General features: G+C 36.3%; 1 protein-coding gene across 2 annotated transcripts in view; it reads left to right on the forward strand.

The window, feature by feature from the left end:
* CSMD1 (CUB and Sushi multiple domains 1) overlaps positions 1-16369 on the forward strand; it is a 1135715-nt gene that overhangs the window by 260805 nt on the left and 858541 nt on the right. The window lies entirely within an intron of this gene.

Below are 16369 nucleotides of genomic sequence, written 5' to 3' on the forward strand. Positions count from 1 at the left end.
CAAAACTGCAGGTGCATCTCTTATACTTAGTCTATTTCCTTTTTACAAAACTGATTTTTCATCCTGTGACACAGCAGGTTATGAAAGGAAGAACATCTTTGTAAAGAACAGCAAGCTAGATGTCAGCTCAGCCAAATAGCTGAAGTTACTTGGAACTCGAGGGATATATTGTGTAGTGACAGTTGGATATTATTCACAAGCTTTCAGCCACTGTCCAATACAAAAAGAACTCAGACCCAAAGTCTTTCTTGTTTTTTCAGGCAACACTAATATTAACAGTGATTATTAATGGACAAACAGCTATTCCATAGCAATATCTTCTATATTTTACCCCATTGTGACCGATGGTCGTTAGTGCCTGGATGTCCAGGTCAATTCTTGACATTCAGCTATGTGCTTCTTTAAATGACGATATTCTGGAAAAGGTTTACATATCATAACAATTTTTACTTTGCTTTTTTCGTGACATGTGAGACTTTAAATTGATAGGATAGTTTTATTAATTACATATTTTTTCTTTATAAAATTTGACAAGAATTGACTATAAATGTGAAAAAATAAGCTTTTTTGTAATTAGTCACATTTACCCAAAATATGTTATAAATATATACAGAATTTTTTCAGCAACCTTTCCCAGGTTAAGCTACAAATGCAGAGGGTGCATGCCTTCAGCTGACAGGCTGGAGGGGGGGGGCACTTTTACCTCCTATATCTCCTAAACCCTTGCACCTATAAACCTATAAACACATTATTTTCACAAATATAGGTAGTGACACCCTGCTTGTAGCTAATAATTATTCCCCTGAGATTCCCACATATTGAACTTTATAGTTTTATCTGGTAACTAAGCATGTCAACAGCGATTCCAAGTGGGCGTGGGCTCCTTGGGCTGAGTCCAGCAGCTTCTCTCCATCCCTTTTGCTGTATGCTGCTATAATGTCATGTGACCAGGGTGACATCGTTGCAGATCCTATAGCTTTTGTAGCATTAGGAACTGTACACTAGGCATATATGTCATGAAATCACAGCATATTTTATCACATGAAATCACTGCAGCCTGCCTGGAAAGGAGTAGAAGTCCATGGAGGCTGCTGTGATTGTTTTATGTGGTCAGATATATACATGGGGTATACAGTAGTTTTCATATTAAGTAGCTTAAGGACATTTGATGATGTTACCCTGGTCACATGACATTAGGCCACGCCTCCTGGACTTGCTCCAAAGCTTCATAGATACCAGGCAAGATTATAACTCTGATTTTATGGGGATCTGAGGGAAACTACTTTTAGCTACAAGCAGGGTATCAGATAGTTACTAGAGCTCTATAGGAACCTGCCACTACCTGTATTTGTGAAAAATGTGCTGACAGGTTCCCTTTAATATGATATAAGGATTTTGCTGAACCGAACTGGAAATATTCACTCTTAAAACTATAGTAGGAAATAGAAAGCTGTACATAAAAATCTAAATTTTTTTAGTACAACTTTAAGGGTCAACATCTCTTGCTCTGTGAAGCATCCATACACAAACTATAAATATATATACAATATATTAAATATCAAAGTCGAGATTCTCCTGTTTAATATATTTCCTTTCTGCATGGGGCATGAAGGGATTAAAGTGAAATACTTGAGAGTTGAACACGGAAAATAATCAGACCTAGTTGATACCTTTGTCTATACTTTAAATGCAATAAAGTAGCAAGTACCAATAAGCCTCCATTTTTGGAGGGATAGCAAATTAACTAAAAATTTCCGCTGTTCAGAAGCTCTTTAGCTCTGCTAACTTTGTAACATATTATTCTTAGCATATTATTACATATTATTAATAGCTTGGCTACTGACCAACAGTTGTGTGATTTTATGTGCAATCCTTGTTATATCATGCAGCCATTAGGCCACTGCCGTTGAGCAGCATTTTTCCACAATACTGATACGTTTTTCTGGAATATATATTGATTATTTAATCTCTTTTTCAAGGACTTCACAAACAACTACAGATAGAAATCATGAAACTGTTCTTCACATATATCTAAGGTATTAAAATACTCATAGTCTCAGTTGAGATATATAGTTTTACTCACGCTGAGTGAATGTCCATATCTCATGCCCGGTATGAGACATGGGACATTTGCTCAGCGGGATTGAAACTATATGTCTCAATTGAGATTTCCTACCAGGATCTATTCATATCATACAGTGGGGAATGCGGTCTTCATCTATACATCACTTTTATAAAGTGTATTGGTCATAAATACACGGACATCATAGAGCAGTCAATTTACTTGTGAGCAGAATTTATACAATGCTAACAAAAATTCAACACAGCTTTTTTAAAGTCCAATACATGGTTTATAAAATAAGATCTATATAAATTTTTTACCGTTAGTTTTTAAATTTATTTTTTGTATTTCTTATTGCATATTGGGGTTGACATTACTCCCTAGAAACACACACAATTTAGCAATTTTGTGACAAACAGTACTTTCTACCACCATACCAATTATTTTTAGTAACTAGTTGTCTATATAATAATGTAGATATACACACTACAGTTATTGTTAAATTTCATCATAAAGTTCTTATACCAAATTTTTAAGCAATTCACCAATGGTCCTTGTATGGATATAAAAGTATATAAAAGATATTCCTAAAAAATAGCATGAACTTTAAGCTTATAGACTAAAAGCAAAACACAGATCTTACATTTTGACAGACAGGTGTAATAGGGACCAATGGACTTTTCCGCAAACTGTGTTTCACTGTATCAAAAGCTTTGTCTGATAACACGTATAATAATAATAATAATAATAATAATAATAATAATAATAATAATAGAGTACTCATTTCATATACAGGCGGTCCCCTACTTAAGAACACTCGACTTACATACGACCCCTAGTTACAAACAGACCACTGGATATTGGTAATTTATTGTACTTTAGTCCTAGGCTACAATAAACAGCTGTAACAGTTATCAGAGGTGTCTGTAATGAAGCTTTAGTGTTAATCCTGATTCTTAAGACAACCCAACATTTTTTAAATTCAATTGTCACAGAGACCAAAACAGTTCTGTCTGAGATTACAATGATAAAATATACAGTTCCGACTTGCATACAAATTCAACTTAAGAACAAACCTACAGACCCTTTCATGTATGTAACCCGGGGACTGCCTGTAGTCAGTTTTTGTTTGCCGCTTGATTAACAAATTAGGAAATTAAAGTACATCCTGTGCAATTATCTTTCAAATTAATTTGAGCAAAAACTGAGAATTGGCTATTCCAAACTTTATATCAGTTGTGTCCCTTCATTTGGGCTACATGTGCCTAAAGTAAACACTTAACACTTATTTTATATTTCCATTCACTATTAGCAAACATATGCGCCAGTACAACTCAATGAGAAACCTTAGCAAAACCGATATAAAACATTAAATGATGTTTTTGGATTATTTTTAACTGTACACATTAATCTTACTTTGCAATGGCACAAAAACCTAAAAGCGTAAAAGCCAGTATTAAAAAAAAATCTTCTCAACCAGATAAATAACAAGTAAATATATAAATTAAACTCACTAAAGTACTTTATATTTTAGGTGAACTATTTCTGAAATGCAGTAGCATTACAATGACCTGAACCTGAATTGTATTTTTATCATGCTTCCTGTACTTGATTCTGTCAAAGGCTCTTTTGCAATGAATGCTGGCTTTCAGGACTAGGGATGACTAAGTGACCTCTTTGTGATTGCAATGTTTTAGGGTGATTCACCATAAGAAAGTATTATAAAGGGATGAAACTGACATAGTTTTATTGAAATATGTCTGCAGGAAATATATTCAGCAGAAAGTCTGTGTTCAAGTTTGGTATTCGGTGGAAGCTCAATGGTAACACCCGTGGTCACTGCTGGCACCGATCGTGGGTGTGTTCCCTTACTTGCCACAGGCATGCCATATTATGGTTTTCAAGATACATTGCCTTTGCATATGACTGCTAGACCCTGAATTTGACAGAAAACAGCAGTCTGCATGTCATAGGCATGTTTATTGGCTGACATTACTGAAGCACTGCAATACATTAGTAAAAAAAAAAAAAAGTAAATGAAACACCAAAAGTTAGAACTTTTGTCCATCTTACCACATAAAAAATTAATAAACTGCAATCGTGCCTGAGCCCTCTTCATACAGTGCTAGGGTTTACTGAAAACACCCACCGGTAATACCAGCAGTCGGTGCTAGCACTGATCTCGGTATTTAATTTTGCTGGGGGTAATTATTATGCCGGCGCCATTTAAAAGATGGTGGCACGTGGGTGCCGCCATCTTTGTTCCTATCATCGCTCCATCGAACTTCATCGGGGAGCTACAATTGGTTGCCATGACAGCCTCGAGTCTTCATCAGACCGGAGGCCGTCTGGTTTCTGCTGCTTCGTTACAATAATCCAGTGGCTCATTGTAAGGAATGCTGTGTAAAAATGCCATATACTGCAATACAGTAGGAACAATCAGACTATCTAGGATTAATGTACCCTAGATGGTCTAAAAAATAGTAAAAGAAAAGTTTAAAAAAGTTTAAAAAATAATAAAAATTTTACAAAGCCCCCTTTCCCTAGAACTGATATAAAACGTAATAAACAGTAAAAATTGCAAACACGTTAGGTATCACCACATCTCAAAATCTATCATAATATAAAAACGGATATTGCAGGCAGTAAACTTGATAACAGAACATAGCACCAACATTTTTGCTAAACATTTTTTAAAAAAGTGATCAAATTGTTGCATATTCCTCAAAATGGTAGCAATGAAAATAACAGCTCATTTCACAAAAATTTACAGCTCACACAGCTCTGTGCACCATAGTATGAAAAAGTTATTAGCGTCAGAAAATAGCAAAAATTTACCCGCCGGCAAAGAGGTCAAATAGTGCAGGATATGGTGCTCTGTATACTCAGCACTAACATCCTTGAGAGCTTAAGTTTACAACATGACAAAATGAGGTACATGTTGGGAGTCTGCACTATTCTGGTATTTCAGTAGCCATATACACATGTCATGCACCTGATAACTTCTCCATTAAATCTTAGGTGAGGTTTGCTCTTACAGAAACTTCACAACAAATTTTTAGTCTCATTTTTATTTGTACAAATGCCTACATTTTAGAGCTAAGTTAACATATTTATATCAGAATTCTGATAAATAACATCCAGTTTCTTTTTAATTTTGTAAAATACTTAAATGGTTAACAAGCCTCTTACATTCTGAAATGAGGCAAAAAGAAAGCAGAGATATATTTTTGCAAAATGCATCCTTTTTCCGTAAATAAATGTAAAACAAATCAATGTAAATGTACCACCTGCCTGAAGTAGATGTCACAAAAAAGCAGTCTTAACCTGGGTACGTTAATGTCTTCCCCGGCCAATTTTGTAAAATAGGGCTTGGTCATTGGCCTTGATTACTAAGGGAGTTATTAGGTTATATGTGCAAAATAGGTGCAATTCCCGGCTGTGCGTCTGGATTGGTGCCAATTTCAGAGCTTGTATGTAACTTTTCAGGCTTAGAAGACCAGATAAATGTTTCCCATTGACTAGTTTCTTAATGTCTGGCATATTCAACAAGTGGAAAAAATAAAACAGGTCAGGTACGACTCACGTTTCTCGATCCTGGGCAGAGACTCTAACTCAAACTCCTGTAGACGCCATGCAATGGTGCTGTGAGCCACATGATAGTGACGTTTCGAGGGAAACACCTTCTTCATCAGACATCATTATTTTTTCTACTTGTTTAATATGCCAGACTGGCGAACAAACAGGGGTACATGTGTGAAATTGAACAGACTCATGTGATCCAAGGTTGAACATTGTTGCAGGCTAGATGTGTTATATATGTTGATAAATAAGCTATACAAACCAATGTTATTGCAATATATTCATGATGTTATAAGAAAACTGATGTTGCTGATGGACAATTTCTGAAATAAAGTTTTTATAAATAAATTATTGTGGTTATCATTTGGACACTATTCTATTCACTGGATGCGTTATTGAAGGGAGAGCTGGAGATCTCCCATCCTAGACCACATATATATACTCTAAGTATCTGCTCCATATACTGTCATTTTTGCTTTTGGATAGGAAAAATGCTGTTACAAAACTGTAATCAGCATTTTCCCTGCTCTGCTAGAACTTCCTCTTTGCTTCCTCCGTTGTTCAGCTGTGAGCTGACTCCTTGCACCAAGCAATGCTAAGGTGTGCAGGAGGAAGGGAGGGAGGAGGGAGGAAATACTAGCAGAGCATAGAGTAGATGATGACATGATGGAATCCAACATCCATGTGACTCATTTCAGTTTGCTGACAGGGAGCTGGGTATATTTTTTATCAACTTTCAAAAAGTGAGTGGAACATTATGTTATTTATTATGTTAATTTTATATTATTTATAAAAGCAGATTGGGAAAAATATTAAACCGGCTATTGGAAGCCGTCATTAAGAGAAAATGTGTGTCCTGATGACAGGTTCCTTTTAAAGTTAAAGGGGTATTCTCATCTGGGCATTCACATTCAGTTTCATTAATCTGCCATATATAAACATTTCTTCAATTGGATGTTATTTAAAAAAATGTTCCTGTGTGAAGATAATTTTTCATAAATGTGGTCTCTTAGAAACGAGATAGCTTCCTCGGTTACGACCACCTCGCACTCTGGCAGCAGTGGCCAGATATGCAGTATCGAGTGCTGCCGGACCACCTGGATTCAGCAATCATTACCACAGGATGGCTGTGGGACCTGCAGTAACTCCCGGACATTTCATATTAAAAACATTTTGTTTATTTGTGCGATCTCTCCAGCAGTGGTGGCCGTATCTGGTGAGTCTTGTTTCTAAGGGACCAAATCACTACATTCATGAGAAATTCTCTTCACACAGGAACATTTTTTTTTTAATAAACCTATAATTAAAGAAATGTTTATATATGGCAGATCAATGAATCTGGATGTGAGTGCCCAGATAAGAATACCCCTTTAAGCCTCAAGCTGAGAAGCAAGGGGTTCAATGTATATAAAAGTAAAAGAAAGAGAAGAAATGGAGTAGAGGAAAAAAGGCAGAATGAAAGAGAGAGAATAATAAAGAGATCACTCAAAAGGTGTCTCAGAGTAGATGCATTCTTTAGAACAGAATGAGAGGGATTTTTTTAGCATTTTAAAATTAAATGATTAAACAGATTCCCTTTTAAGAAATAAAATTTTATTTATTTCATGATAGACATGAAGTGCTGAAAATTGTAATTGTTAATGTCATTGTCTGCATACTCGATATGTATCTCATAAATAATTATACGGACAGTAATTTCAAGAGCATGCTACCTTAGATTACCATAATCATCCCACTTGTTTGCCGTTGCTTCTGAATATTTACAGTTTGCTATTGGTCTGTGTAATTCTATGTAAAAGAGGGAGGACCCACAAGTTCATTGCCTTAAACATTTACAATTGGTATATGGGGCTCATCTCCCATGCGTGCCATTTTTCTTTCTATATTCCCATTGTTTCCTATTTTTTGCTAGGCAAATTTCATAATACATCTGTTCATTAACTCTATTAAATGCTTCTATTATTTTAGGGAGCCTTGTAGATTTCCAGAGCCTAGTTATACATAGCCCAGCTGCTGTTAAAATATGCAATATTGGCCATCTAATACAGGTATCAAAATTCTCCAATCCTACATGTAGTAAAAAAAAATTGGCAATTGAAAACAAACCTATTTTAAAGTTTGTTAAGATAAACTTCAATAAACTAAAAATAAAATTAATAATAAGGGATACTTAAAAGACATCTACCAAGGGCTGTATGCACATGAGCCTGAGGGGCTCCAGATGCCATAGGTGTTAATGAAGCCTGGAGCCCCTCAGGCTCATTTGCATATAGTCTACCATCCCGCTGGTAGATGTTCTTTAAAGAAGGTTACTCTGTTTTTATCAGATGCCATTATTTACAATCCATAGATGTTTTTTTGTTTTGTTTTTTGTTAAAGTTCCTTTTACATTGATGGGAAAAGGAAACATACAGGTGGTCCCTTACTTAAAAACACCTGACTTACAGATGACCCCTAGTTACAAACGGACCTCTGGATGTTGGTAATTTACTGTACTTTAGTCCTAGGCTACAATAAGCAGCTCTAACAGTTATAAAAGGTGTCTGCAATGAAGCTTTATTGTTAATTCTGGTTTTTTTTTAAATCCAATTGTCACAGAGACCAAAAAAAATGTGGCTGGGGTTACAATTATAAAATATACAGTTCCGAATTACATACAAATTCAACTTAAGAATAAACCTACAGAACCTATCTTGTATGTATCCCGGGGACTGCCTGTATTTAATTTTTTCCTACATGTACTCAAGCATTCAGTGAGGTCCCACCTAACATACCTGAGTGAAAATAATTGAAAAAAATATAGAAAAATAAAGAATCCCCTGTAATTCATTTCAAAATCACAAATAGCCAAATGAGCAGTAACCTTATATTTTCTTTGGGGCTGTGGCTTTGTGGGCTCTAAAAAAAAATGAAAGGTTACTGCCCCCTTGGACAATTTAGATATATAAACATCAGTAGTCCACATCTTTTGGATGGGTTAGCAGAAAAAAAGTAAAGAATCTGTATATGAAATAAAGCAAAATATATCCCATCCATATCAAGGGCACTGCTGCATTTAAATTATGTCATCCATCCATCTGCACCTGGTGAGAGGTCCTCTTTCAAAGTAAAATAGTATATTCTTATTCTTTATGGAGAAAAAAGATAATTGAAAAACATGGGTGATACCCAGTATGATTCCCTGTTGGAAATTAAATGTGCCTAGTTACACTTTGATATACAGTATAGAAGTAGGATGGGATGCATCACTTCACACATAGGCTGATTTTCTACACAAACTGTTAAAAGGGCCATTTGTATGTAAGAAGCTATAGAAAGGCAATGAAAGCTGCAATGGACTTGAGACATGTTTCAGAAAATTCCAGAAATGTAATTTTGCTAGTTAAGTACTTTGTAACATCTACATAAATTGGTTTCTTATAACATTTTAAAAATGTTAATTCCTTTGAAAGAAGCCAGGAATGTAATTCTTTTATAAACAGGCTCAGGGGTTCCATCAAGTGCTCGCAAAGATGCCAGCTCAACTACAGTAGGACTGTTACTATAAGAAAATGTAGTCTGCATTTACTCAGACCATTCAAAGACTTAAAAGACCTAGATGAAATTAAAGATTTAGAAAGTGGCTTGGTTAATAACATTTTACAGACGGCTTGTTACCTACGGCTGTGATTCAATTCAGTTTTTTATGACTTATACCCCAGTAATGTAAACATCTTCTCTTTAACGTCATTGGCCATACTGTTACTGATGGTGCTTTTACAGGTCACACAATATTCCTCTAGCAATTGTAAAATTTAAAATGATAAGAAAGGTCCAGTAATATCCAAATAATAAAAAGTTCACACAGATTCAGTAAAAATATTTTTAAAAATGCATTACTGTCTTGTTTGAAGCTTTATGTTGTTGAAGAATCTATCAAAGCTGGTACTTGTATATTTTATTATGTATTTGATTATTTTTTGGATTATTTTTGTGTCATGTTTTGATCCGTTTATCATTTGTTTTACAATAGCAGTAGAGCCATTAATTGTCACAGTGGATTTTATTTAAAGAAAATGATAATGGATTTCAACAGAGGAATGGTGTCTTCTTTAGGTCAGTTGACCATGTGGGATATCCTTTTCTTTACTGATGCAAAACAAATATGCTGACTGAACAGTACTGTCTCATCACCTGAAGGTATTCTGACCCAAAAATCAGTTTCTTATTCTTTCAAAAAACCAATTTAGACACATCTTGTCAAGATCATCAGTTCACACCAAGGCAGTACCACTGCCTTGAAAACCCAGCAGACCCAAAATAAGTTTCCCAGCAGACAAGGATCCAGTGTACATCTTTTTACATTCCTCTGCAAGAGTGTTGTCGCAACTTAGACTACACCATCTAGTTAGTGTTTTTTGGCCCTATAACAAAACGTGGAAGTGGGATTTACCTATTGTATGTCACATGGATCTTTTAGCAATTGACTATTTACCTGAATAAGCAGATTTAGGTCTGCAGGAAAGCACAGAATCAGCGAACTCTCTCAGAGTCACACATACAAAAAAGGCTCACTAGTTTTTTTTATTAACTTGTGAATTGTATTTTTTGTTCATCAAAGTAAGGGTGAATTCACACGACCTTTGGGGAACATATAAGGCTGCCATATATACATCCCCCATAGGCCGCACCGTTCCGTACCCAGGGAAAAGATAGGACATGTCCTATCTTTCCCCATTTTATGGCACCGTGCGCCATGTATCTCTATAGAGAGGGCCGGGAGCGAGCAGCACTCACCCCCTCCTCCTCTCTGTGCGCCAACATATGCCTTACTATTTCAGCCATTGTTACTTACAGCATACATTAGTTTGTGTGAAATGTAACAGAAGGTCTACTAACAACACAATGTAAAGTTGCATTGAAATTATCAGAAGAAAAGTGACTACTACTTTATAACGATGTATTTTGACAGTACATTGTTGTTACAGCATGTGCTATATGTGAAATTCTATAACTGTAGGAGTGAGAAATGAAACTGCCAGATTTATGACAAAATGATGCATTGATTTAGCCCACATGAATATTATTAGTGTCATACACCACCGTCTAGTGCCAAGTTAGATTTTTGAAGAGTTGGGGGGGCATAATATTGTTATTTCCAATTTTCATCAGCTTGAATATTTCAAAATTTCCAGGTTATACAAGATAGATGTTTATATGTCAATTTTCTTATTTTCACATTTTATGTATAACAGACTGTAATGCAGATAGACATGAAATTGTGTATATGGAAAGAAGTGGCATATATTTTTCTAGCATTATTATTCTCAGAAGCTGGAAAGGATCCAAGAGCTTTTTCTTAGGATTTAGAGCCTTGAATAAATTGTCGCTCTGACATATGTAAGGTATAGACTTTGTTTCCGCCTTAGGATTGTATGTAAGAAAAAATCCTGTGTACAGTACTTGATTTAGCTTTAGGTCTTATATAAAGGTGTATTCAGCTTTGTTCATCAATTTACAATTTTTAAATAAAAAGGAGTTACATAACAATATATCAGCTTATTTATCTCTCTTGCTTTTGCTAATCATGTGTTATAGTTGGTATGTTATATAGTATTCTGCTGTATGAAACAGTCCTAAAACATGTAAATAGCTTGCAACGTTCATTGATCAGCTTTCTAAAGTGGCTGGAAAGTTGTGAGGGCCTGGGAGGTCAGGTTTACAGTGTCCTCCTGCCGTCGAACGATCAAAAAAGGAAGTTGAAAAGTCTACAAAAAGAAGCCATCTTTGGTAGAAAGTGCAGTCAGTGCCTTCTTCAATAAAGGAATGAGGTGGTGAAGGGGAACATAAATTCTGCACAAACAAGGATATGTGCTTTTTAAAATGACACAATGGGCACATGTATCATAAGCCTGGCTTTGTCTGTCTGTTTTTGGGGACTTTTCTTGGCTTTTAGTCAGATGTTCTTATTTATCCATATAGCGTTTTGGTTTTAGTGAATTTGCATGTTTTTAAAACAAAAGTTGCAATCAGCTCTCAGCTAATTTCTTCTTCTGGTCAGGGGCAGCCATAGAATTTTGGCAAAATTTGTTGTCATGATGTCAGCCGCTCACTGACATTATAGTGTGCAGGGGCAGGCAGGCTATATACTACTGGGAGCTGGCAGGCTACATACTAGAGGGTCTGGAAGTCTATATAGTACAAGGAGGCTGGCTGGCTATATAGTACAAGGGGGCTGAGAGGCTACGTACTACTGGGGGCTGGAAGGCTATATACTACAGGGGGCTGGCAGGCTATATACTACAGGGTCTGGCAGGCTATATACTTCAAGGGGCCTGGCAAGCTATATACTACAGGGGGCTGGCAGGCTATATACTATAGGATCTGGCAGGCTATATACTATAGGGTCTGGCAGCCCATATACTACAGGGGCTGGTAGGCTATATACTAGAGGGGCTGGCAGGCTATAAACTAGAGGGGCTTGCGGGCTATATACTACAGGGGCTTGCAGGCTATATACTACAAGGGGGCTGAGAGGCTACGTACTACTGGGGGCTGGCAGGCTATATACTACAGGGGGCTGGCAGGCTATATACTACAAGGGGCCTGGCAAGCTATATACTACAGGGGGCCAGCAGGCCAATAGTAAACCTATGTATAGAGGTGAAGGTTACCACCAGTATAAGGGATTGGACCGGCTGTCTATAGCAGCGCATTCGTCCGGTCACCATACATGACCCAGGAAAACCAGACACAGACCACCGGAAGACATGTGGCGCGCATCGTTAGCGCGTCATCGTCAACCGGAAGTCCAGAACGCGCATGCGCGCAGGAGCAATGCGCTTCAACCGTCCATATTGGATATGGGCAAGGATAGAGGTGATCACGGCTGTAAGTATACCACATAATATATGATCAACCTAAAGGGGCAGACAGGCTATATACTACAAGGGCTTGCTGGCTATACACTACAGGGGCTGGCAGGCTATATACTAAGGGGCTGTGGCCAATGCATTTCCCAACCTTGGCTTATACTCGAGTCAATAGGTTCCAGTTTTTTGTCTTGAAATTGGGGTTTTCGGCTTATACTCAGGTCGGCTTATACTCTTATAGTATATACGGTAATTTAAATATAAGAATATGTATATATTTTTTCCATTTAAATAAACTTTTATTGACATAATCTGCAATATGAAATTAAAATAGCTCAATAGCTTAAAATAAAAACTCAGAAAGCAACAACAATGGAGATCCTATGTGATGCACAGTTATATGCTGTGCTGTCCATGGTGCTGAACACAGAGCTAAGGGATCCAATCATTATGGCCCTGCATGACAATCTGTAGTTAATATGTGTAAGTAGCTTTTGAACTACAGATTTGCAATGTGCTACCACCTTTCCACTGGGAAAATTTCCCTTGATCTAAGATGGTGGCTTTTAAGATAGTGACCATGTTGAGGACAAAGCTTTCAAATAAAATATCTCCCTATGGTTTTTCTTGTGCTTACTTTGTCCATTATTCCTTCTTACATACACATATCATAGAATCAGCATGGCTGCATAGGTGCCACTGTTTATTAGGACCCTATAAGTTCTGTCTTATTAGATATTAGAAGATGCAGGAGCACTTAAAGTAAAATTAAAGTTTGTTTGTTTAAAGCACAGGTTACTATAGACTCCACAAAGGATGTTAACAACTATTTGTTGGGACTTGTGTCAAAGTTCTTTGGTTATGTTTCTGACAGGGGGACCTAGGAGACAAAATGAGTGCCAAAGAAGGATGGCCCCCAAATTATCTTCTTTAGTTTTATGCTCTTGACTTTGGACTTTGGATGTAAAATGTGAAGCATTGACCTGCATAAGTGAATGGTGTTTGACAGTTTGGTGTCAAATATCAGAGGCCTTGATCTTTAGTAATTTGTCAAAAGCTAATTGCAGATGCAATGTCTGAGGCATGTGACTCTGATATATAGCTTGGGGGAGATCCTAACCAGCTATTAATGAGAGGCCAGAGACAGCGGACAAAGGTGATAAGGGATCCCAGTGCATTCACAAGTTTAGAAGAAACACAACAACACAACACAAACAACATCTGAAAGTTGGGGGCCTCACTTCTGGGACCTATGGTAATTTATAAAACAGGTCTCTTCCTATTCACCAGGTGAAGTGGCTGCTAGCCAATGCATTTAATAGAAGTGTGGTTAAAAACAATCCACATTGAGAACACCCTTTAAAAGAGTCTTGATATGATTTTTGTAATTTGTGGTGTTTATGAAGCATATTTTGATCATGAGTTAATAGTAACATGATTTGACGCCATTAAGTGTTGATCTTCATAATGCAGTAGTAAGATATATTTTTCCGATATATAAACTCAAAGCTGCATGGCATTTGTAGAGCTATTGAGTGATAAACAAGAATACATTATGCTAAATTGTATAAATTCCATTTACTCTTCATTTACTCTCCGTAATGTCGTTTGCCTGTGATGAGTCTTTGAGATATACAATTTCAGTGTTCTTGGCCTGCGCAATATATTTATTACAGCATTGTTTGATCGCTTGCAGCATTTAAACTTTAAATTACCTTTGGCATTGCTAGATAAGATTAGAACATTAAAGAAAAAGCCTTGAAAGAAAGTGTTGTTTACGTCTGTTTCTTTCATTCATTTTGAAAATTCTAACAGTTGCTTTCTATGAATGGATTTCAGTGCTGTACATTCTGGGGATAAAATTTTGGTTTATGACACAATTGTTAGCACTGAATTTGCGGGTGTATTGATTTGCAGTACATTTACAGTAAATGATTTTGAATCATTTGGTGAAATTAAAAAAAAAAAAATAGAAAACTCTCTGGATCAACACCAAATGGTTTATTCCCATAACATATGATATTTTTCTATCATTCTCAAGAAAGGCATCCAGGTCCCTCTTGACCATGTATAAAGTATAGCCCATTACAGCATCCTGTGATGTTGCTGTTCCTCTATGGACCTGGCCTTCGTGGTAACCTTGTCTTATATGTTCACCTCCCAAAGAAGTACCATTGGTGTAGCATTGTATTGCATTTTTTGCAATTGTGGTTCTAAATATATTATTAGCATGGGAAATGAATTCAATACTTCATTGTGGGAATCTATCTATCCCTGGGTGTTACACTTTCCATTTATGTGACTTAGCCTTGGGATTTCTGTGTTGGAATTAAGGTTTTTATTTGGTCTCTGTGTTAGCCTCTGAGCATAGCCTATTTCTTTTTTTCCCCTTTGTTTGCCACATATCCCATATGTATTTTTGGTATAATTGTCTAAACCTTTTATCAGTATGCTCATGTCATTTGGTCACTTTTATTCCTTAATAAACCCTTTTTTATTTAGTTTTATTATATTGCATAGTTGTACTTGGTCTTTTGCGTCATAGATATTGGTAACTTCATCTTTGAAGAGTTGGGCTCCTTACTAAATAAAATTTACCTAGTAGAAGGTTGAAGAACTTTCTCATGAACAAATTAATACCATGGATAATTTGCTTTACTAATAGAAATAACTCGGAAATAACTGTAATTTTGCTCTCATCAAAGTTATAATATAGTCTTTAATGTAATTATTTTTACTGTAAAATTTCCATTCATTATTATTAGGCTTTGCATCCAACATGCTCTATCTTCTGTACAATTTCTTACATTAAAATAGCCTTAGGTTTTGTGCTGTAATGTTAAGCCAGTTTGCAATTACAGCAAGACTGGCATGACACTCGGTCCTAATAACCTGTAGTCAAACCAGAATAAAGTACTCTATGATTAACGCAAATAAATTATAGATAAAAACCTCCTTAAGAATTGAAAACTGAGCACAAAGTTGAGATGACATATCTTGCTTAGAATAAGGCGGCACATTGACTGGAAATGTGACAAGGTAAAATATTTTTCTGTATCTATATTGAATGGATTGCAACAGCTTTTCACCTGCAGTTAAAATAATAGATTAAAGGTTATGTTGAAAATTGGAGCTTTTTTGTGAACATTAAAACATGTTCCAAACCATTGCCTGGGCATGTGCTACAGATTTTAAAAAGTCAAAATATGGAGAGAGGAAAATGCAGCTGGAAACTAATAATAAAATGGATTATTCATGAAACAGGATGATAGCATGGCTAGCATTGAGTGGAACCGAACCGCAAAGCATGGCTTCTTACTAAACTTTGCAAGTTCAGATCTGGCTCAATCCTCCCTCCCCATCAACTCTTTCAAAAAGCTTTAAATCATTGTGGCCATGCACACCAGAGCTAGCATGCCCCACTATTTTGGGGAGGATTGTCACTTGGGGAGGACAGCGGTAATTTAACACCTGTGATCCGTAATTTAAACAGATAGGACCTGTGACTGGTGCCAGCACTTATTGGAGGTGTTACTGCTAGGGGTTTTGGACTGGGTCAGTACTTGGGATTGAACAGACATTGATAATTTATAACAGACATTTATCATTTTTAAGTGTTGCTTATAGAGTTTTCTTGAATTTTTGTAAACTGTTTAAAAACCATTACTTTAAAAATGCAGTTTCAGGAGCATGTTATAAAACAGGAGGATCTGAGTGGATTGATCTGTAGGTTTGTTGTGGATAGATTCATTTAGCCTGTGATTTATCCATTGATATTGCATTTATTTCTATGTTTAGTCATGGAACTTTTTGTGTGTAACAAATAAGATGTACACAATAGAAGCTTCACAGTAAACTAAGTATTATCGTTCAT

The sequence above is a fragment of the Engystomops pustulosus genome, chromosome 3 (assembly GCF_040894005.1).
Source record: "Engystomops pustulosus chromosome 3, aEngPut4.maternal, whole genome shotgun sequence".
In the NCBI taxonomy this organism is placed as follows: Eukaryota; Metazoa; Chordata; class Amphibia; order Anura; family Leptodactylidae; genus Engystomops; species Engystomops pustulosus.